General features: G+C 41.4%; 1 long non-coding RNA gene across 1 annotated transcript in view; it reads left to right on the plus strand.

Moving 5' to 3' along the window:
* Positions 1–9,133: 9,133 nt before the first annotated feature.
* The window catches only part of LOC134535695 (uncharacterized), a 159,122-nt gene continuing 144,828 nt past the window's right edge, over positions 9,134–23,427 (plus strand). The window contains exon 1 of the long non-coding RNA XR_010075678.1: positions 9,134–9,222. This is a non-coding gene — a long non-coding RNA (uncharacterized LOC134535695). The remainder of the gene's footprint in view (positions 9,223–23,427) is intronic.

Below are 23,427 nucleotides of genomic sequence, written 5' to 3' on the forward strand. Positions count from 1 at the left end.
AAAAGTTAGAGCTTGCCAAGCTTTTGGCGGACGGACGAATAGGATTTTTCGAGCCATACGATGGACGGATCACAATAGGACTGAGTCGACGGGCTGCACAATAAACGCGACCGCGCATTGCGAGTATGACGTTGCGACAGCAAACTATCGCGTTTTGCTGGAATCGCAGTAGCGCGACTGCAACGTCGTTCGACACTTATATGACGTCAGCGCGTACATAATGACGAATGCGACATAATTTCCGAATATAAATATTTTATATTTTTATCACGTCGCTGGCTCGGCGTTACTGATTATTCTTGTATTTTAAAAGGTTTTGTTTACATGCTAAGTTCATCGGTTAAATATCTGAAATGTGTTTATGCACATTGATTTTTACAATTGAATGTTACATTAAAATTAATAATATTACCCTCTCAAACATATTGAAAATAAAGGGTTTGTGTACTTATTTAAGCGAGTTTAGAGTTATACTTACCTGGCGTGATAAAAAAAATAACTTTTATTTTGCATGCATATAATTAATAGAAATAAAATAATAAATTGACTTGAGTAATATTATAAATATGGTTGGCAAATAATATTTATATCAAATTAAAAAAAAATATATCCAGTATTCAATATTAATACAAACACATATAAAAAATTAATAATTTAATTTAGTAAAATATTCGAGGTAAATTTAAATTAATAATGGAAATCAAAAAAATATGTTGAATGTTTATTCTACTTTATTTTTTAACTATTTATTAAATACTAATGTAATAATTTACAATGAAAAAATGGAAATAAATTATATATACGGGAACATAACGTCACATACATACACTTGTAAAAGTTTATAAACACAATTTATGTCACTAATAATCACAATACACGTGTTTTTAATTTTACGGACAAGCCATTCAGTACCAATCACTGAAGTTTAATATTTGAAAGCACATACACAGGTTTTTATTTGTATGTAGCCATTTTTTTTTCCATCCTGTTAAAATTTCGTTGCATTATAAGCGGGCGTCGTAAAAACGCGCCTAAATAAGTGTAACTCCAGTCGCTGATGGCTAGGGACTGGAAAAATTCGTGGTTTCGATGACCTCTAGCCCATAGACTCCACGATCATCTATGCACTCGGGAAAAATTACACCAGCTCATTGGCTACTGACTCGTGACACCTGCTAACTGGGATTATTGTGATTCGATACTTCTTACGTCGAGGGTCATTCATCGGCTCACAGTCCTTCAGGCAAACTGTTCCAATCACTGAAGCGGCGATAAGTTACACGCTCTTGGATTCTAGCCTATCGCGAAATGAAACCGCGAATTTTTCCGAGCTCTACTGATGGCTGCGGTGTGTCAGGTGGCTGACGGGGGCAGTTCCGGCTGCCAGGCGGCGCTGATGTCAGCGACCAGACCTCGGGGCGCGGCCAGTAGGCGGCGCGGCGACTCCGCGACAGGACGTCCTCGCACCACCCGGGTCCCCGTCGACGGCCGAGACGCGAGGTGCTGCCCCCCCTGGGCGGGCGACCGGTACTGCTGCTGAAGCCACAGGTACGTCACACGTCCGGCAGACCTTCGCAGGAGACAGTGGCGGATCCAGGATTTTGGTTTTGGGAGGGGCTTGACCCAGCTGAGGCTAGGCTTTATCAAGGCAAACACTAAAACAATAGTGGACCCAGATGCTTTTGGAGGAGGCTTGAGCCCCTTAGCCCCCCCCCCCCCTTCTGGATCCGCTACTGGCAGGAGATGCAGTCAACTGCGCAGCAACAGAGCTCACGTACCTAGCAACTTGCAGATGTTTAAAATGTGATGTTAACTGCAGTGGCGTAGCCAGGATTTGTGTATTGGGGGGTGTTAAGAACCATGGCCCCCCTTATCAAAGCGGGGAAATTTGGATTTTAAGGTGTAAAATAGTGCTATTTTAACAGTTTTCGTTTCTTAAATTTAAATATTGTAATGATAAATTTATTATTAATTTTAATATGAAATTGGTTTCAGTGATGAATAAGAAATTAATTAAAGATTTGTTGCTAGGGGGGGGGGGGTTGAACCCCTAACCCCCCTCCCCCCTGGCTACGCCCCTGGTTAACTGTAACAATGATATTTTTTGGAAGAGATTCCAAGGCAGAGATTTTTGTACCACTGGCAATTTTACAAAGCTTTGTATTGAAGTTTTACAAGTGATATCGTGGGCAATTGGGTTTACAAGGATTTTCCTAGTAAAAAATTTACAACAATTTTTTTTTACAATGAAGGGGGAACACATACCACGATATGGCAGGGCCTCAGCAACACAAATACAAGCATATAACACAATAGCTTCGTTCTCGTTGGTTCAAAAAGAGCGGCTGAGAGCCGGCCACTGAAGGAAGTTTTTTTTGTAGTCTCACAAACGCTCACTTTTTCCAGTGTTAAATCACTTGATTTATTCTTAGCACTTTGCACGGCCAAAGATACATTTGATAAAACATTAGCTAATTTAAGAGTAGCTCGTTTAAATATGCACAGCACAGAACATTAGTTTTATGGTAATTATTTTTAACAAACCGGTGGGTTTTTAAGGAATTTAAGATGTAAACATATTTATGTACAATTTTAAATTTATTTTTGAATATGAAAATTGTTCGTATGTCTCAAGCAAGTGTTAAAAAAACAACAAGATGAAATTAGTCTACCATTTCACTAAAAAAAAGTTTTATTTGGAGGGAAAATTTGATTTCTTGTTAAATATCTTAACTCCGGGACAAGGTTTGCAACTTTTTTATTGGCTGCGAATGCGAGAGAACCTCACTCCGCACTTGATTTCGGCCAATGAGAATTCGGATTCTGCCTATTATGCGTTTATGATTCACCTACAAATGATTCGAGGAAACAAAAAAAAAACTACATTGTTTTGGAGGATATACACGACAAAGATATATTTTTGTGGGGTTCAACAGTCTCTGGTACTTGAACAGCAGGTCTCTGTGGTAGAGTGACGGATTGTTAGATATTGTCGCTTGTACATATTTTATCACCAGGTGTGACCCTTAAACCAGCTGTGTTTTTTTCCCTTGTGTAGTCATTGTAACACCGTCAATTTGACACAGACCTAGCCAGTATCAAGGCCAAAGTTAAATATTTAGCAGTGAAGTTGGTGAACTGTGTTGCGGTTTGAAGCCAACGAGGTGGTTGTCGTCCAACACAGGTGCTAGCAGGTCACCACCTGGCGAGTGCGTGCAGACTGACGTGTGAGGAAGTAAACGCAAACGGTCAAATAGGGCAACGGCTTCTCTTGCAGACGGCCGCCACTCACAATGGAACAATCGCTAGTACAGACATATGGACATATGTATTTACAGTCTGGTAAGAGATCAGATTATTTCGCGAGAAAAAGTTTCAAAAAACCTTTATGTACGTATAGGTACCTTACAACAACTGAGCGAGTGAACGAGCGAGCGAAAACATTTTCCACGCATCGTTCGCTCGTATGAGTAATACTTAGTAGTTTTCGTTCGCTTGTTATTCCCTGATTCAACGAAGTGACTTATGTACTCTATGTTTGGTTTGAAATTTCTAACACGTGACCTGGTGGTTTGACTCGTGTAGGGCAAAGTTGCCAGGGAGTGGTTTTGTGGCGTGGATTCCGAAGTAAGCTCGCGATTGTTTTGTTATTTATTATTTAATGTGAGGATGAACGCTAAGCGTGTAAGGAAAAGTGCTGACGCCTTGTGGTATCTTCGGAAGCGGCAGCTTCCTTCACACAAATTCAAATTCGAATTTCATAGTCTTTATTTGTGCATTTTTACAAGGATTGTACAATAGTAGTTGGTACTTCAGCACTCTTTGCTCTTTTACCAAAGGACATACAATATTTAGTAAACATTATAACTTTTCACACATATACATACATTTACATTATTTACATGTTTTTCAGGATTACCTTGAAGGAAAAGTTTAATAAAAAACCTTCTGCATTATTTGGAGCCCGGGGCTCAATGTTTTTTTTGTTCGCTTGGACACTAATTGTAGGACGCAATAGATAGAAGTGTGTTCGGTATTACATGCATTATAACAACAAAAACAAAGCACTGTATAAAATATGTACATTATTTACAGTCTTGGGTGTGGGTACCGCTCGTGAGAGAATGGTGGCACGGCACTGCGTTGGGCGTCCGTGGCAGGAAAACACTTTTTTGGGTTCGCACTGTAGGAAAAGTGGGGGGGGGGGGGGGGGGGGGTAGGGGAGAGAATCTCTGGTGTGCCCAGTCACGACCTACTCACATTTTTAGGGACTGGAAAAATTCGTGGTTTCGATGGACGTCTAGGATAGACTCCACGATCCTCTATGTACGCGAGAAAATTACACTAGCCCCATTGGCTACTGACTCGTGACACCTGCTTAACTGGGATGATTGCGATTCGATACTTCTTGCGTTGAGGGTCATTCATTGGCTCACAGTCCTCCGGGCAAACTGAGTTCTAATCACTGAAGCGGCAATAAGTTACACGCACTTGGAGTTGTAGCCTGTCGCGAAAATGAAACAGCGAATTTTTCCGGTCACTACTAATTTTGAATAGCGAACGGCCGAGAATGAGGAAAATCTTGTGTTGCGTGGAGCCGGTCAGTGGGTTGCGTCGCTATTGAAAGGACGTCTGCCCGCCTGTCTCCCCGGACTGCGCCCCCGGCTGGTGCGAGAAGCACCTGGACCTCGGTCCCAGCACGCGGCGGTGGTTTACCGCGGCTATTCCCGGCCCCTCGCGGCCCGCCGTGGTGGCAGGCCCTGCGCGCCAGGGCTGCCCCGCCTCGCGACCCAGTGCGCGAGGTCGACCTCCAGGAGAGACGCCCCCCCCCGGCTGCCCACCTTACTCGTCAGGCATCACCCCACATCGCCACCACGTGCCAACTACACTATTCAAGATGACGTACATACTACACGCCCAAGCTAACTGTGATCCCGAGGAGGGGAGTGACGGGAGCGCTAGTGTCGCAGTGAGAGAGGGGTGGGGAATGAGGAGGGGTATGGTGACAACTATACTTGCCGTCCCACCGGCGACATGATTCGCTCTGAGCCTTGAGGCGGACTAGGAAAGGAGGGGACAGTGTGGTGGAAGGGATGACGACGGAGGGAGGGGTCCGTCTGACCTTGGGTAGTTCACATTTTTCCCGGAATCACAGTTGGCTTGGGCGTGTAGTACTTCCTTTTTGTTTACTGTAACTAAACTATTTTTTGACGTGATAACTAGAGACCTGTAAAATTAGCGGATTCATTTCGCGATAGGATAGAGTCCAAATACTTTTGACATTATTTTGCTTCAGTGATTGGGCCACAGTTTATCTGAAGGACTCAGGGCCAATGAAAAATCTTTAACAGAAGAATTAGCGAATCATGATCATTCCAGTCAACAGGTGTTACGAGTCGGTAACCAATCAGCAGATGTAATTTGCACGAGTGCGTATAGGATCATGGAGTCTATCCTTTAGGGATTTGAAAATCGCGAATTTTACAGGTCTCTAGTGATAAAGTCTTATAAATCGATGAACGCCGGCTGCACGCACGAAAAAGCATGGCTAGGGGCAGGCATTTTTCGCGAATAAATCTGAGCGCCTATTAGACTGCAAAAAAGTATACCCGTACCAGTGGTTTCTTCCTTGTGATTGGCGGCCCGCCTGCGAGAGAAGTTATTGTCTTATTTGACCGGGCCAATCAGGACTTGTTTGCTTCCGCACTGACTCACGGTGATTGGTGTTGTAAAATCTACATTGACCTGAAAATAAAAATCACCCAATTAAGAAACACAGATGATGCTGCAGTGTTTTAACTTTCAGCTAGTCTCGGAATCATTTCGCGAAATTTGCATGCACCTAAGCATGACTCATTGTCCACGTTCCGCCTGAGCCGCGCGTGCAAGAACCGGCCAACCACCGTGCGAGAAAATCTTCTATAACATCAAAAAGGTTAAGGTGGGCTTTTTAACTTATTGTTCGTGATTATATTTAAACAAATTATTTAAATTAAATTTTCAAAAAAACTGTAAATAATATTTAAAAAATTAAAAAGTATGCAATTTTCATCAATGTTTTCTTATGACGTTATCACGTAAAATTATCGTCCGTAAACCGACTTTACAAACCAACCCCCCCCCCCCCCTTTTTCTTTTTTACTGAGACTAAACTATTTTTTTTGTCTTGTGTATCAAGTCCGGACTTTCACTTTCAAAGCACTACTTCGTATTTTTTTTTATGAACACCAACAACTACGTGTTGAAGGATAAAACTGTGGCATCTGTTCATTATTGACCGCTATTGCTTTCTGCCGCGGTCTAGATGCATCGGGCAGTAGTTAAAAGGATCCTTCAGGTTAGATTACACAGTCCGGTGTTTTATTTTGGTAAAATAAAGCCAGTTCGTTGGATGCTGAGTCGTGGGTTGTCTCAACTGGTTTGCCTGTTACACTTCTCTGGTTTATGTTTTCTCATTGGCCCATATTCGTCCCAGATGAACAGTGAACCAAATAGAAAAAAAAAAAAAACCAGCTTAAATTTTTATGTATTTAGAATTTGAGCATATTGATATATGAATCCACGCATTTTTTCCTGACTTTGCCGATAGTCGGACAAACAATATCTCCGCGAGGTGTAACGCAAAGGTTATTTTTTTCGACAGTCCAAGTTTTTCATGCCGCAACCATTGTTAATAGGTAGGGCCATGTAGTTTTCGCGAAAAGATTTATAGACCAGCTTTGTGTTAAAACACTGTAGCATCGTCTATGTTCCGTGATTGGTTGTGTTTCTTTCCGTTGCATGTCGGTCCACAAATCACAGTCGTTCATTGCGGAAGCCAACACGTTCTGACTGGCCCGGTAAATTAGGGCAATGGCTTCTCTCGCAGACTGCAGCCAATTGCAAGGATACAATCGCTAACGCGAACATAACTTTTTGCAGTCTAACGAGCGATCAGATTTATTCGCGAAAAACACCTGCCCCTATTAATAGGGCACCAGAGGACTCACAGTGCAAGCACCGCTCGTAGAAGACAAACACCACAACTGTCCTTAATCTCTTTGCTGTAAAAATGGGAGCTTGCCTCCCCCCTTATCACCCATGGAAGGGTCAGACGTTGACCAAAAGCTTCGAGCATAAGTAAAATTCAATGTATAGAATTTTTTTCGTAGCTCCAAACTTCTGAGAACGATGTACAAAAAAATGCGTAAAAATATTACAAATATTTATACATTTTTTCCCCCTTTTTCCGACTGCGAAAGTTATTCGAAGTCCAATTATCCTTTGTTTTGTGGGAAAAAGGGGGGGGGGGATGTTTCTCCCCCATAATTGTAGGGGGGCTTTCACAGAGCTTTAATACAATCTAGCCCATGGAAGCTTTCGAATGAGGGGTGAAAAAAGGGGGAAGGGGCCCTCTTCACCTTCACCCCCTCTCCCATTTCCCTGGGATGAGTTAGAATTACGAGCGAAACTTGTTTCTTGAATAATGAGTGTAATCACAACGCATGTCGAACAGACAGTACTCAAACCGAAATGTTGTTTTTATATCCTAACCGTGGTTCCGAAACAGTAAGTGCATTCCTGAAACTGCCGTTAAGGAAGTGAAGTACATCAGCAGATTACAAACTGCAGTATTTAATAACAGGATCAGAGGAAATCTGCGGGAAAAAAAAACTTTCTTGTGGATACAAGTTACGTAGGTATGAAAGTATTTTGTGCTGCAGTAACCATCGGGATTTATTGCTTCATAAACCAGGACGCAAGTACTCCACACACTGTTTATTTCTGATCGTAAAGTTTATACGACAAGTTATGCACGATATATCCCTCCGTATTTTCTAGCACTTGCAACGACTTATTTCGGCATTTCACGAACACCACAAGATGACTTAATCGAGTAACATTGCCTTGAGTATCAGAAACCAGCCAGCATAAAGCATTCCAATAGCTGGAAGTCAGTGATATATTTTTAAAACTGATGAAATACAATTTACTTCTAAACGTCGCTATTGTTAAGGATCACTTACATTGGGCGAGACAAGTCGTTTCCGCCACGCCTCACCTGAGAGTGCGTGCTACGTTAGCTCACAGAGCTAGAAGAAAGACTTCTACTTGCTCAGGAAAGGTTTCGTGGTAGACGTAATTTTTTGTTTGAAAAATTATGTTCTGAAATTGTTTTTTATGTGTAACAACTTAGCTCTCGGTTGCATTTGGTAGGAGGAATATCGTGAATGGAACGGAAGTCGCGTGGAACGGAAATGTGTAACCACGGTGCTGCCATCTGTGGCGGATGGTGCGAACCATGTTCACAAAGCCAAAGGAAAACTCTATAGTATTACCTTTTTTGTGAATTTTAACACGATGACAGTGTTTTAATAACATTTAATGTGATAATCAGGTCCAAATCCAACGTTTAGTATTTTTTCAAGTCTTTTCAGCTTTTATCAGCGCCGTTTCAGTATAACATATTGCTGCGACGTTTCACTCTGAATTGCAGCTAGCATCATGAGGGTTGAGAAATACTGATGATGACTTCTGCAAAGCAGAGAGAAACGTCGGTAGAATCTACTTATTAGACAGATGGCGCAGAAATGACAGTAAAGGTGTCATGAAAGTGCCTTGAGAGCTTTCAAGAACAATGACTTGTCGATTTATGCTTAAAAACATATATTTAAACTGTGCGAGAAACACTGTTTTGTAAAATATAAATTAGTAGGAGATGCAACGTTTCTGGTATGCCACACCACTAACTATGTGGCTACCAAAATAAAGTGAAATAATTTTTATTGGTTTGTTTACCTGATAATAGCTTATGCATTACTTCTATATTATGAACGCTACTATCTAGCGGGTGGGCTCATAACTAACCTCTCAGGCCAAGCTGTGCAGACACGTGCTGCTCGAGCGGCGACGCGCGGAAGCGCGGGCCTGGAGGGGCGGGCGGCGACTGCGCATGCGCGCGCGGTGAGGAGGGGTGGGAGCAGGAGCCGAGTGGGGGGGATGGCCCGGCGGGCAGTCGCTCGAGAGCCCGCGCCACGCACGCACCCAGCACGCTCCGCGCGCGCCGAACACACGCGGGAGCGAGCACCAGGCGCCGTGGTGCTCCGCTCCGCCCCTCCGCCCCCTCACCACCCCCAACCCCCGCGCTGCCGGCGCCGCGGGACACGCTGACCAGCCGCTCCTCTGGAGTCTTTGCGCAGGAAGTCGAGATCCATTGCCGCCCGGAGATGTCGCAAAGTGAAGGTGAGGCCCTTCGCTCTCGCCTCGGCGGCACTCGCAGTAGACCTCCTCCTGCTCATTGGCCGCTGGCTTGTGAGACGTCTGAGCCAAGGGACCGCTCATTAACTGAGAGCCAATAGCGGAAGCAACACAAAAACTACAAGCATTTTGATTCTATCGCATCGCGAAATGAACCCTAGAATTTTTCTGGTCTCTACCTTCGAGCTCCGTCACTTGGAACACGTCCAGAGGGGTAACCACTTCGCTGATGGGCGGGCTCTAGCATGGACAGCTAGCTAGCAGGGGTTGGTTGCACTTCGGCCAGATCGCAAACACCCTGCATTTTCTGAAGGGTCCCAGAGATGTGAGAGACCTGATGAATAATCCTCTTGTGATACTCTTAACGCGGGTATTCCTGCTGAGTCAACCACAGGTTAGCTGAATGGGTTTAGGGGTGACGGGGGGACAAAGGAAGCTGAGACCGGTAGCTTCAGCCTCTCATTGTAGCTCTTCCCCGAACACCTCCGGGTCGCGATGAAACGGCGTATCCGTGGTCCGTGTCGGCGGAGTGGGTTCTGCCCTCGACGGTCCGACACGCCTAAACCACGGGCCGAGCTGTTCTCTGAGTGACCTGCGACTCATCGCCGGCCGACTCTGACGGCGAGGGACGCGTCGGGGCCTGTTTCAGCGACCTCCAGGTCCTCGCCGGCCCGTGGGAGTCCCCGGGTAGTCGCTCGCGACCCGGCACTTGTCGGTTCACTAGCTGAGCCTCCCACTGAAGGAGGACCTGATCACTAGCAACACACTAGGCCAATGAACATCGATTCCGAGCATACCGGAGAATGTGGTCTTCCATCCTGACGGTCAATTCACATAAAAAAAAAAAAGGTTTCCTGTTACGAACTATTGTAAAAATCTCGCTCTTTGAATTCGTGTTACACAGCACATACTTATAATTCATTATATTATAAATGTGTTTAATATGTTTTAAAAAAAATGGTTGTCTGTAAAGTCGGTTTACGGACGATAGTTTAACGTGACAACGTCATAACAAAACATTGATGAAATGATTGCATAGTTTATGAAACAAAATTGAATCATTTTTATTTTAATAATAAAAGACTAAATACTTGAAATTATACTAGTAATCAGATTTTTAAAATGCAAGAATAATTATTAACCTTTATTGCCGAAATTGTTGTTGTAATAATCAATGAAAACCACATTAACTTTTTACTTCACTTTATAAACAGTTGAGTGGAAAAGAGATAGATGCGGCGCAAGCGTACAACGAGCGTAACGAGACAAGCGTAACGGAACAATGTGCGTAACGGGACACTTTTTCGTACGTGCAGCCGGCGTTCATCGTTTTATTAGACGTTGTCACGTCAAAAAAATTAGCCGCTGTAAGAATGAAGCCACCGTGTAACAGCATTGCTACGCCAGCCACTGTCTTGTGTGCCTGAAGAGGTGGCAGTCACTAGGTGAGCAGTCACTACATTAGGTGCCGGATCACTGCTGCAAGTTCTCGGGCTCGTCTAGCGCGGGACGGTAGGACGTCGTCGTGAACCAACGCGACACCAGAAGTGAGCACGCTCTGAAGCTCGTTCTAGACGTGTCGTTTGAGTTCTCGCACTTAGCGGCATTTTCCGCGTGACAGCGATCAGCGGTCGAGCGAACACAATCTTCTGATTCCACTTGTCAATCCTTCCTGAACACCTGCTGGTGTTGCTTTCCCCACTCGTTTACCGCTCATGCTCGAATTGAGTAGGTAATTTCTTTTCTCCCCCGAATTACCCGTGTGTGTTGACGCGAAACCTTTTCAGCGAAGTACAGAGGTGTCTCTGCTCAGTGCGGCGTCTTCGAGCCACTCGACGCCAAATACTTGTCTCGGTCCGTTCAGTCCGGGTAGTTCAAGCACGTTATCCATGCCGATCCCGCCACAGACTTGCAGCCTGGTACCCGCCTCCGCGCCTGGAGGGTATGCATCCCCTGATCAGGTGCGTGTCACGGGAGTATAGCTGGCTGCCTGCTCGCTGGGCGCCGGGAAAGTTCATCTGCTGGCAAACTATGCGGTCAGTTCCTACGTCGCCTATGGAAAATATGTTCTATAGAAAGATTAAATTTGTTTTGAAAATGAATTTTCGATCTTAGTTTTATATATTTTATGAATTCCATTTATTTGTTAAAATGGCGTAGGCTACTATCCAAAAATTTGCATGAAGCTCTTTACAAACACTTATTTAATCAATATGTTGTCATTTTAACTAATATATAAAACGGTTTTTTGAACAAAATTAATTTTCATTAAGTATTTATACGACGGAATTACTCGGAACAATAAAATTTGTGTGTTGGAAAAAAAAAAGTTCCAACTTCAACATTATTATATAAAATTGGGTTAATAAACGATACAAGATCAAACAAACAATTTTAAGCAATTTTTTTGCTTTCTATTTGGTCCATTAATGTTAGTATAAACCTTTTGAAATTTAAATGACATTCTTTGAATTCAATATACATATAATGTTTTTTGGGGATTTTGTTAAATTCAAATGCTGATTAGTTCATGATTTAAGTTGCATTTCGATGCTATATGGCGTATCGACTTGAGTTATGGTGTTATACGATGAAATAAAATGCTTTTTGTTGTTTATATTTCATCGTAATTCACCATTTTATCCTAACTTACATGCAAGTAACCTGAATTCCACGTTGATATTGGCACAGACTGAAATAATTGTAGAAATGTACTGTCCACAAGGGTTAAATACTCAAAGATATACAAAAAAAGTGATATCAGTACTCATATAAACATCTAATTTTGGTTAAAAAATTGTCACCTTAATTTTACTATGCTCCCCGCGTTTTTTTTTGAATCTTACAAGTATTTTCATAGGTATTTATTCTGCTATTCAGTCTTGTGTGTGCAACATTTTGCAATAGATTTTAAACATCTTGATGAGATTTTGACAGATGCGTGTGGCAAATTTAAGGTTTATTTGAGTTTCTCTTCACCTGATCATATATTTCCCGAAAAGACAAACAAATAAAATACAGAAAGGAAAGCGAGTTAATGTTACATTGTCATCCAGGTATGTTTAAAGTTTCAAGTCTCTAGCTCAACGGGAAGTTAGTTTAAAATCGATTGCAAAATTCGCACCAAACAGATGGATAAGAAAGCGAATTGATAAAAACGTGTTAAAATGACATCGCGTGTGCCGTGTAAATCACTGCCATCGAGTGACACACTTCTTATCGTTGCACTTTTCGTTGCCCTATAACGTTACAATTTTGTTACGTTCTGTAGATGTCGTCGCCTCTACCTATTCTACCAGGCTGTGAAAAAGTTTCATTAAAAAAAAAACCTTGAGAGCAGACAGTAAAGGAGCGATGGCCGAAAAAAAACGAGAACATAGGAAAGAGATCAACAAAGAAATAAGTGCGTTTTAATAAAATATTTTACAAAAACACTTTGCGTGAAGCGTAGCTATCCACGTCAGAGTAAATGGCAAAATGGACAGGTATTTCAGATACGAAGAAACTTGAATTATTGTAAATTTTTGTGTTTCAACCAGTGTTAGATAAGATAACTTCTTGAACGTGTATTATATAAATTGGTGGTGATATACATTAAAATATCTAGGATAATGTTTAGTCATTTTGAATTGCCTCACTTTGAAATCGGGGACACAATAGAGGAAGAAACCTCACCCAGTAGACATAATATTCAATATAGAAAGCTGGGACGATATAGAAAACAGCTGGGACAAGCTTGTTATATGGACATGGAAGTATTGGCACAAGAGGGTCCAGAGAAATGCGTAAAGCCGATAAGGGGATTGACGAATTGCACACAGACCAGTGATCGGGAAACATCACGTATTCATTGGGTGCCATGCTACCGCACCGAGGGACTTTTGTAGACGCGAGCACTTTTTTATTTATTGGATTTTTTTTTTTTTGGAAAAACAAACTGCTCTTTCGGACGGGTTGGGCGTAGCAAGTCAACTGGTTGTATAAATTGAAACCACTCTGAAGCCGGTAGCTCAGTTATCACGCACGACCACGATATATATTTGATGAAGTAAGTGTTTTATGACATTTAAAGCTTAGTAACTAAGTTATATTAAACCTGAAATTGGGACTGATAGTATTTTTTTTTTCAGAACTGATTAAAAAAAAAAAATCATCTGAAACTTACGATCCGAATTTTTCACAACAGAGTTGTACAAACATACAAAAAATTATAAAAAATTATTATTTAAAATAACATTTAAATACTAACAGTTTACCTGCGTGTCTCTGAACTAATGGGAAGCCTTTAACCAAAAAACGTACCGAACTCAAGGCGATGATGCAGTTCTTAACCCTAAGCTAGTCTCGAAATGTTTAGATAAATAAATACATATATGAATGCCCTTTGGCCCTTTGGCCCTTCGGTAAGTTTTCGGCGGTGTGAGTTTTTCCCGCGGAATATATATATATATTTTTCGGCAGCCAAAAAAAAAAAACTGTTCGCGCCCCGCCAGCCGCGGCGCGGTTTCGCCGCATCACTCAGGCGTCTCGACGCGTGGCCGCCTGCATTATTCACTCAGCCGGCCGGCCGCGACGCGGAGCCCCCGGGCCGGCGCCAGTGAGTGATGGACGGGGGCGTCGCCTGCCGGCGGCCGTGTCCCCAGGGAAGGAGCAGCTCGCGCGGAACCCGACCACTGCTCAGGGCACCAGTCCCACAAGCACCACTCAAGCCACACTTCTCCAGGCGCGCCGTGAACAAAGAAAAAAAAAATTGGCTGTCTCTGAAGTCGGTTTACGGACGATAGTTTAACGTGACAACGTCATAAAAAAACATTGATGAAATGATTGCATACTTATATGAATAAAATTGAATCATTTTTATTGAATATTGTATGGATACAAAGAAGGAGTGAAATGAAATCTAAAATTTAATTGATACATTTACTATTATTTGCACTCATTAATTCAAATATGTTTATTACTTTAACGAAGAGATTATTTTAACTATAAATTTTATATGTTCGCTATTTGACTTCTTCCAATCTGTGTTATTCTGTTAAGGATAGGATGATGATAGGAAAAGTAGGAAACGAATGGGAGTGTTTCAAGTTTAATGTGCCTCGAAAAAGTCAAATCGATGTTTGTTCCAAACGAGTGGAAGAGAGATAGATGCGGCGCAAGCGTACAATGAGCGTAACGGGACACAGCGTAACGGGACAATTTGCGTTACGGGACACTTTTTCGTGCGTGCAGATGGCGTTCATCAATTTATTAGAAGTTGTCACGTCAAAAGCCAGTCATGGGGACTGTCGACAGAAGTGAAAACTTAAAACTTTGTCTTTAAATGTAGGGACCGGAAAAAATTCGCGTTTTCAATTGACATCCAGGATAGACTCCGTGATCCTCTATGTACTTGTGCAGATTATTACACCTGCTGATTGGCTACTGACTCGTGACACGTGTTAACGGGGAAGCTTGTGATTCGATACTTCTTTTGTCGAACGTTTTTCATTGGTCCAGAGTCCTTCAGATAAACTGTTGCCCAATCACTGAAGCAGCAAAAAAGGCAAATGTATTTGGATTCCAGCCTATCGAGAAATGAACCCGCGAATTTTTCAGGTCTCTAGTAATATGACCTTTTTTTCTACGTCAAATGTACGCAAGAAAATGATTTTGGTATTATATCAGTACGATGTCAGCATGATATCACTTATCCTTACATCATTGTTTTAGTCACAACAGATGTCACTGGTATGTCAAAATTACGTAAAAATTTGTTACCTAGCTATGACTTACCAGTGATGTCAGACCTAGGTCATGTGTTCACGTGGTCAAATTAACTTCACTTACTGCCACTACAGCATGTCGGTGACGCGAACTCACAAGATTTTACGCATTCAAAAAAGAGTCCAACACGCACATGATGCAGTCGAGTATATACATTGTATTAGTGTATAAATATGCGTATACATGTACACAGGCCGCTGCGATTCGCCAGTCTGGTGCAACACGTCACTAGCATGTCGGTGACGCGAACCCATAAGTTTTGCCCCTACCAGAAATAAAGAAGATGAGAGTGAATTTTTAGGATGCGCGCGCACCATACAACGAAGTTTTCACAGGATAAAAAAAAAGCTACATGCAACTAAAAAATAATATACGTGCTTTAAAATCTCATACTTTAGTGACTGATGTTGAATACTGGCACATATAATTAAAAACATTTATTTTTTGTGAATATTAGTGATATAAATTGTGTTTATAAAATTTTTCAAGTGTTTTTTTTGTGAGGTTAGGTTATACTTTATTAGGCGCGTTGTGAAAAAGTGATAAGAATGAATTTTTTCGATGCTCGAGCAGCATGCAATAAAATATGACCTGATGATAAAAGGATACCTACAAATAAAAAGTATAAGTATAAGTATAGATGCTTTTCAATCATATACATTAGCAATTGATATGGAATGCTGGTACATATAACTAAAAGCCTTTATTATTGTGAATATTAATGACAGAAATTGTGTTTATAAAATTTTCAAGTGTATTTATAAGTTTATTTATTTAAGTGAGAGTATGTTCCCGTATGTATAATTTATTTGCATTTTAAATTATAATTTATTACCATATTATTTAATAAATAATAAAAAATAAAAAAAATAAACACGAAGCATATTTATTGATTTTTTTACTAATAAAAATTATTCTCGATTGTTCTACTAAATTAAATACTTAATTTTATGCACGTGTTTACATTACTATAGAAAATACTGAGTGTTTATATCAAAACACTCCAGGTACAAACGTTGTATTTTAATCTTACATACGTGGGACCTGTATGAAAATATGACAGGGAAATTTCTTTAAACTAATGTTTCTAAATATGCTAAGTTCATATTGCAAATTTCCAATGAATTTATTAACTTCCATTGCGTGTTTATAAAAGTTACCAAAATAATTTATAGAGCGTAATACTCGATTTAAACAGGGATAATCCTTAGTTCCACGTGCTATAATAAACATATAGATACAATATTTGGACAGTTCCTCAGAAATATAAAAAAAAATATTTGGTAGATAATTTTACTTTAAGCATGACTATAAAATTTTGGCATACAATTGACAATGAATTCCCTAGATAAAAAACATAAAATATAATTTAAATTTTTTATATAGTCTGTATTCTGAGTTGTGATGTTTTTACACTTACTTGTTAGCTCAGAATTAATGGTTAAGTTTAAACACTTTATAATGAGTTTCAACTTATAGAAATCTTTGTAGATTACTCAGAATCAATGCTAAGAAAATAAATAATATGTGGGGAGAAAAATACATTTCTCTTTGAAATTTTTTTATTCATAAAATACATCACGAAGAATTTCACTTGAGGTTAATACCCTCGGGAAACCTTGCAGGGCAGAAAGTAACAAAAATTTTAGTTTCTACAAATCGCACAATTTTACGTGATGAATAATAAAAAATAAAATAAAGTTGGGCCAACGGGAAAGTTAATCCCGACAGGTTGCGACAGGATTACCGAAGCGCACAACTACCATTTCTCAAAAAGAGCTTTAAATTTGGTGTAAATCATCCGTTACCGGTATCCAGTATTTCTGAGCTCGGATCATGTTTCGCAACACAGTTTGCTTATCCGCTGACGTAACTAACTTTGCAGCACTGTACGGTATTGCACGTTCATGAAAACTTTTAATAATTAGGAGCCTGTACTTATCGCTTATCGGACTGCAGTAAGGTATCACGGAACGGGGGAAAAAAATTGATAGGTTGAAAGTAGATAAACTGTACCTACATATAATCTGTTACTATCAAAAAGGGTGCAACGTAGCATGGTACCGGAAACAGTATAATTATAGGCACGAGGTGGTCGACTTCCTTCGGTATATTAAGGAGCATGAACTTACCGCGAAACGTTTTCCAGACCATTTGTTCGTTGAAACACTGAAACATCGCCTGTGCTTCGTGGTTGGCTGGGTCTGTACAGAAAAAAATTGTGTACTTTTAAAAATATTACTTTATAAACCTGTTGCCAAGAAATAGCTTGTAACACTACAAAAAAATAAACTGTAGGCCTCTTTGTGCAACACATGACTAGAGACCTGAAAAATTCGCGGGTTCATTTCGTGTTATGCTAAAATTCAAATAATTATACCTAAGTGCTGCTTCTGTCATTGGTTCACTGTTAATCTGGAGGACTGAGGGCCAATTAGAGACCCTCACTCATAGAAGTGTCGAATCACAGGCCACCCAGTCGAGACGACTCACAAGTCAGCAGCCAATGAACAGTTGGCATTTGCCCGAGTGTGTAGAGGATATTGAAGTCTATCCTGGAGGTCATTGAACCCGCGAATTTTTCCGGTCTCTACACATGGCTATGGATATTTTTGCATATATGAAATACGTTTATTTTCTCGGAGATAAAAATGTGTATTTATTACGAAAATTGGCGCATAATTTTATATTGTAATAAATGTTTCATTCAAGCATAAGTTTTTCCAAACCATGGAAAAGATAACCAAATATGAAATTTTTTTACTTCATGTTGTATCATGCTTATTATATGCACAGTTAAACTGGAAAGCGAATGAGGGAACGACTTACAAATAACTGTACGTACTGTTACAACACGTAGAATAAATTCATGGATAAAAATCCAAACCCAGTATTACTGCGAACAATATTTTGTAGTGATTCAGTTGTTTTCATGTAAGTGTACAAATGTACAAAATTCTGTTGATTTCTGTTCCATTTGTAAAAAGAAATTACAGAGTGCTGTCAGCACACCAACCGCAATAATTCAGTGTGGAAGCAAAGGCATCCTGATTGGCCAGGCTGTGTTGTGTGTTAGAAAAAAAAAACACTACTGGTTTGCTCACGGATAAACAAACATTTGCTACCTCAACTAATTACCACGTGCAATAAATTAAATTTTGTTTGTGTTCTATGAAACCATTTCGCCGGTAGTCAAAATAATGTTTTCCCTTTCCACAACGCGCGTGTTTGAATAAACTCGAATGTTTTTGTTTTTATTCCGCCACGCGCAAACAAATATGTCGTCGATGCAAACGAACCTTTCAGAGACACGCACGTAAAGTGGGGGAGGGGGGTAGGGGGGGCAGACAAAGCGCGGGACAGAGCGGACTTGACGAGACGGCAGACATTCTTTCCCGGCTCGGTGAATGCGAAGTGAATCATTTCTAATTACCGTCCGGTGATGTCTCTCGGAACAGCTCATTGGTCTGCTGTTGGACGCCGCCACTGAATGCCCGGTTCGACACTTCCTACAAAACAATTTTTTTTTATTTATAGGTCCGCCATCTTTGCCCCACATCATCACCGTTCGTCAACTTCCGTTCCATTTCCACGAAATTACCCCTACCGAATGTCGTATAACTAGAGACCTGAAAAATTCGCGGGTTCATTTCGTGTTATGCTAAAATTCAAATAATTATACCTAAGTGCTGCTTCTGTCATTGGTTCACTGTTAATCTGGAGGACTGAGGGCCAATTAGAGACCCTCACTCATAGAAGTGTCGAATCACAGGCCACCCAGTCGAGACGACTCACAAGTCAACAGCCAATGAACAGTTGGCATTTGCCAGAGTGTGTAGAGGATATTGGAGTCTATCCTGGAGGTCATTGAACCCGCGAATTTTTCCGGTCTCTACGTATAACGAGAGCAGAGAAAGTGAGTGATTTGGACTACAGTGTTTTGCAAAGTATCCTAGCGCGAAGAACCTTCACAGCAGTTACCTTATAATTAGAGACAGAAAAATTCGCGGATTCATTAGGCGATAGGCTAGAATTCAAATACATATACGTCTTAGATGATTTTGCTATTGGCTTACTGTTCATCTGGACGCATCTCAACCAATTATAAACCCTCACCCAAAGAAGGATCGAATCACAGACAAACCAACTGAGACGACTTAAAAGTCAGCAGCCAATGAACTTGCGTTATTTGCCCGAGTGTACAGGGGTATGTGCAGTCTATCCTGAAGGCCATCGAAACCGCGAATTTTTCCGGTCTCTACTTATTATTAGTAGGGCCATGAAAATTTCGCGAAAAGATCCAGAGAGTAGCTGGAAGTTAAAACACTGTAGTATCGTCTGTGTTTCGTGATTGGGTGAGTTACTTTGAGGTGCATGTCGATTGTTACAAAAACCAATCACACTAATTCAGTGTGGAAGCAAACTCGTCCTTAGTGGCTCGTGCAAACAAGGCAACGACTTCTCTCGCAGACGGCCGCCAATCACAAGGAAGAAACCGCTGGTGTGGGTATACCTTGTTGCAGTCTAGTAGGCGTTCAGATTTTTTCGCGAAAACTTCCTGCCCCTAATTATTAGGGACAGGAAAAATTCGGGGGTTCAATGATCTCTATGATAAACTTTATAGTTCTACGTACACTCGGTCAAGTGTCACCCTCTCATTAGCTGCTGTCTTGTGAAGGTGTCCCAACGTAGTGGCCTGTGATTCGATACAGCTTCAGTTGAGGTTTTCTCACTGGCACAGAGTCGTCCAGGTGAGTTGTGAGCCAATAGCAGAGGCAGCACTGAGGTATAAATACTTATTTTAATTTCAGGCTGTCGTGAAATGAATCCGCGAATTTTTCCGGTCTCTACGTTATAATGACTGACAACACCCGACCTATCAGTGCCTGGCTGTGTATATGCACCATCATAGTCAGTTTAAAAGCGGGGGTGTCTGATGGGTCAGGAAGGCCAGTAACGGAAGAAGATCCAGCTCTCACTCCGTTGTACGGCCCTCGCGCTGAAATCAGCCACGCAGGCACCTCTCGTCAGCACTCCAGGGCGTGTGTATTCAAATGAATGGCCTGGGAGAGATCAAAGAATGTACTTCACTTTATAGCCGAAGGTTTTCTTCTCCCGCCACGTTTACAGCCTGCAAGCCGTGCAACAACAACCCTTTGATCACACCCCCCCTTGCGCGCTCGGACTGCAATGTTCTAGAACAACACCTACTTGGTTTTGTAGCGGTTAAAAGCCTGCGAGATACATCAGAGGGGGCGTAATTGGGCAGTTAAAACCAGCGGCAGATTGCCCTGCTACAGCCCGTTCACCAAGTTTTAGACCGAGTCCGCAGACGACGGGCAACAGTGGCTTAAGTATGCGGACTTCGTCGATTTTCAGAATGCCTGCCCCCACTCGTTAATTAGTCAGGCTTTGCCGTCGCACATCGGTGTCGGCTCCTGTCGTGAGACTGGCGGGGTTCCAAGGACGGCTCGTCCGGGGGGAAATGGCGGACAGCTGGTCGCCGAATCAGCGGCCGTCAGTCGAGGCCGACAGTGCTCCGGGCACATCTGCGCGAAGCCCAGCTGTCAAACAGACCCGCCAGATTTACGAACCACCAGCTGTCGTTTGAGAGTCCTCCTCTTCAGCTCGAGCGGTCGGGTCGTCGGGCTGGTCTGCGAAACACACATTTCCCGTATTTTGCGTGACTGCTAAATTATTTCAGCTGGTGATGTGTAGAGACCGGAAAAATTTGCGGATTCATTTCACGACAGCCTGAAATTCAAATAGTTATACCCCAGTGCTGCCTCTGCTATTGGCTCACAACTCACCTGGACGACTCTGTGCCAGTGAGAAAACCTCAACTGAAGCTGTATAGAATCACAGGCCACTGAGTTGGGACACCTTCACAAGACAGCAGCCAATGAGAGGGTGACATTTGACCGAGTGTACGTAGAACTATAAAGTTAATCCTAGAGGTCATTGAACTCGCGAATTTTTCCGGTTCCTAGTGATGGGTCGAATACCAATGTTATCCAATACGAATCTCGAATCTCGAATTCAAGAAAATTCCTCGAATTTGGATCTGTGTGCCACGATACAAAAATAAAATAATTTACAGTAAATGAAAACTATTAACTATGTCGGTGGAAATTTCCACCCTTTAAAATGGTTGTTTTGTAGACTAAGTTTCTAGAATCAATACACATTGCAATTTTATTTATATAACTACATATTAAAGGTAAAATATTCTGGGAAATGCTAACATAATATGTATGAAGGAAAAAAGTGGACCTAGTAAACTTCAGAGGTAATCATGCATAATTTTTAAATGTTCTGTATTTACTCTGATATTTTTCTTCGAATCTTTTTTTCGAATTTAGAATTCTTCGAATACTAAAGATGTGATGGTATTTGAAGATCTAAGGCTTTGATTGGCGCATCCACAACTTCAACGTCACCCGAAGCTAATTTCCATTTTTGAAGTGACGAGAAATAAAATGTAATCTGCACAGAAAATAAAATGACGTGAAAAATCATTTTATTTTGCCTCAAAGGAGCGAAAAAATGTAGGTAACTTCATCTCACTCATATGGTTTTAACATGCACGTTTTATGACTAAGAGACCTACCGAATTCCCGCAAAATGTTAAAACCATGGCTGACTCCACAATTTCGTACAAAACAAAGTCAGTGTGAATAGTTTGCGGGCAGATTCCAAATATCTATCTTTGATCCGTATTTCACGATTTAGGTTACGTGATTTTCGCCAAGGTTTAAAATGGATTCTAGTTGTTTAGGGCGTATTACCCTTGCTACAATGATGCTGGCAAATTCAAATGTATAATGATTCGCATTCTACACTGTAGCCTATAAATAATACGAATTTTGCAGGTCCCAGTCCATAACATTGGATCAGTAAAGTATAAAAAGAGCTACTTTTGCCAATCAGGTCCAGTGAAAGAATAATTGCTTCAATAATTAGGGACAGGAAAAATTCGCGGGTTCAATGACCTGTAGGATGAACTCCAAATTTGTACGTACACTCGGTCAAATGCCACCCACTCATTGGCTGCTGTCTTGTGAGACGTCCCAACGTAGCAGCCTGTGATTCGATAAAGCTTTGGTTGGGAGTTTCTAATTGGCCCAGAGTAATCCAGGTGAGTTGTGAGCCAATAGCAGAGGCAGCACTGAGGTATAACTATTTGTGTTTTAAATGAATTCGCGAATTTTTCCGGTCTCTATCAATAATTTATACAGAGTGTCATATAAAAATTAAAAAGTGAAAAAAATTCTATCTCTGGTTCCAAAGAAAGATTAGTAAGTACCTACTTTATAAAAAAATACTAGTTGAAAATATTTTCGCGACATTAATTTATTTTGGTTTTACGACTCATCAACGAAACCACGAAATAAAACTGCCATATAAAAGTGGCTCTTAAATGCTATTCGTCATCAATAGAGACAAGAAAATTCTCGGGATGATTTCGTAATAGGTTGAAGTTCAGACAATTGTACCTCCTTTCTGCCTTTGTTATTGGCTCACAATTATTAGAGATCCATAAATTTCGCAAATCAGTTTGGTTAAAATCCATAGCATTAAGTTTCCTCTACCATGTTCTGCTTTTCTATTGGCCTAGGTCCTAGTGAGAACATTTTTGTTCTTGTTAGTTGGCACTACCTGATTAGCTTGACTTTTCTTCTAGCTTGTCGTTGGCTCACAGTCGTGGAGGGGCGTACATGCACAACTGCGGTCCAATGGTGAACACGGTGCAAGAACATGACGGTTTGCGACCAAACGAATCCGCGAAATTCCTGTACCTCTAACAATAATCGATGTCGAGGACTCTGGGACAATGAGAAACTTTGAACCAAAGAAGTAAATCATCAAAGGCTACCCAGTTGAGATTTCTCTCAAGCGAGCAGCCATTGAGCAGGCGACAATGGCCTGAGTACGGAGAGGTATGTGGAGAGTATGCTAGATGTCCTAGTTATGAGATAGCTTTACTAAGGCTTTTACAAAAAAAAAGAAGAAAAAAAAACTGGCGATCGACAAACACGAGCAACGTTACGAGAATTCCTTGGCGTCACTGCTGCGACATTTCCACCTCTCCCCTGCCGTCTCTCCTTCCGGCCGTTACAACTAGCATATAGCGTGTTACGCTACATTACCTATCCCCCCTCTCCTTACTGTCTTCCCATTCGACCGCTAGCGCATGCTGACGCACTCTTCTTCTCCACCGGTTCCCCCCACCCCGCACCTAACTGTTCCCCTCGTGCCGTCAGAATTTTCGTAACGCTCGAAAATTTATTCCTTCTCAACAAAGAAGTTTCACTTGAAAATTTTTTTATTGCTGTTCCGAAACTATCCGCTTAGTAAACACAGGCGCAAAGTTATGCTTGTTATTTTGTAGTATTCATTCCACTTCAGTCCTCCAACTTACAT

The sequence above is a fragment of the Bacillus rossius genome, chromosome 10, assembly GCF_032445375.1.
Source record: "Bacillus rossius redtenbacheri isolate Brsri chromosome 10, Brsri_v3, whole genome shotgun sequence".
NCBI classification, from domain to species: Eukaryota; Metazoa; Arthropoda; class Insecta; order Phasmatodea; family Bacillidae; genus Bacillus; species Bacillus rossius.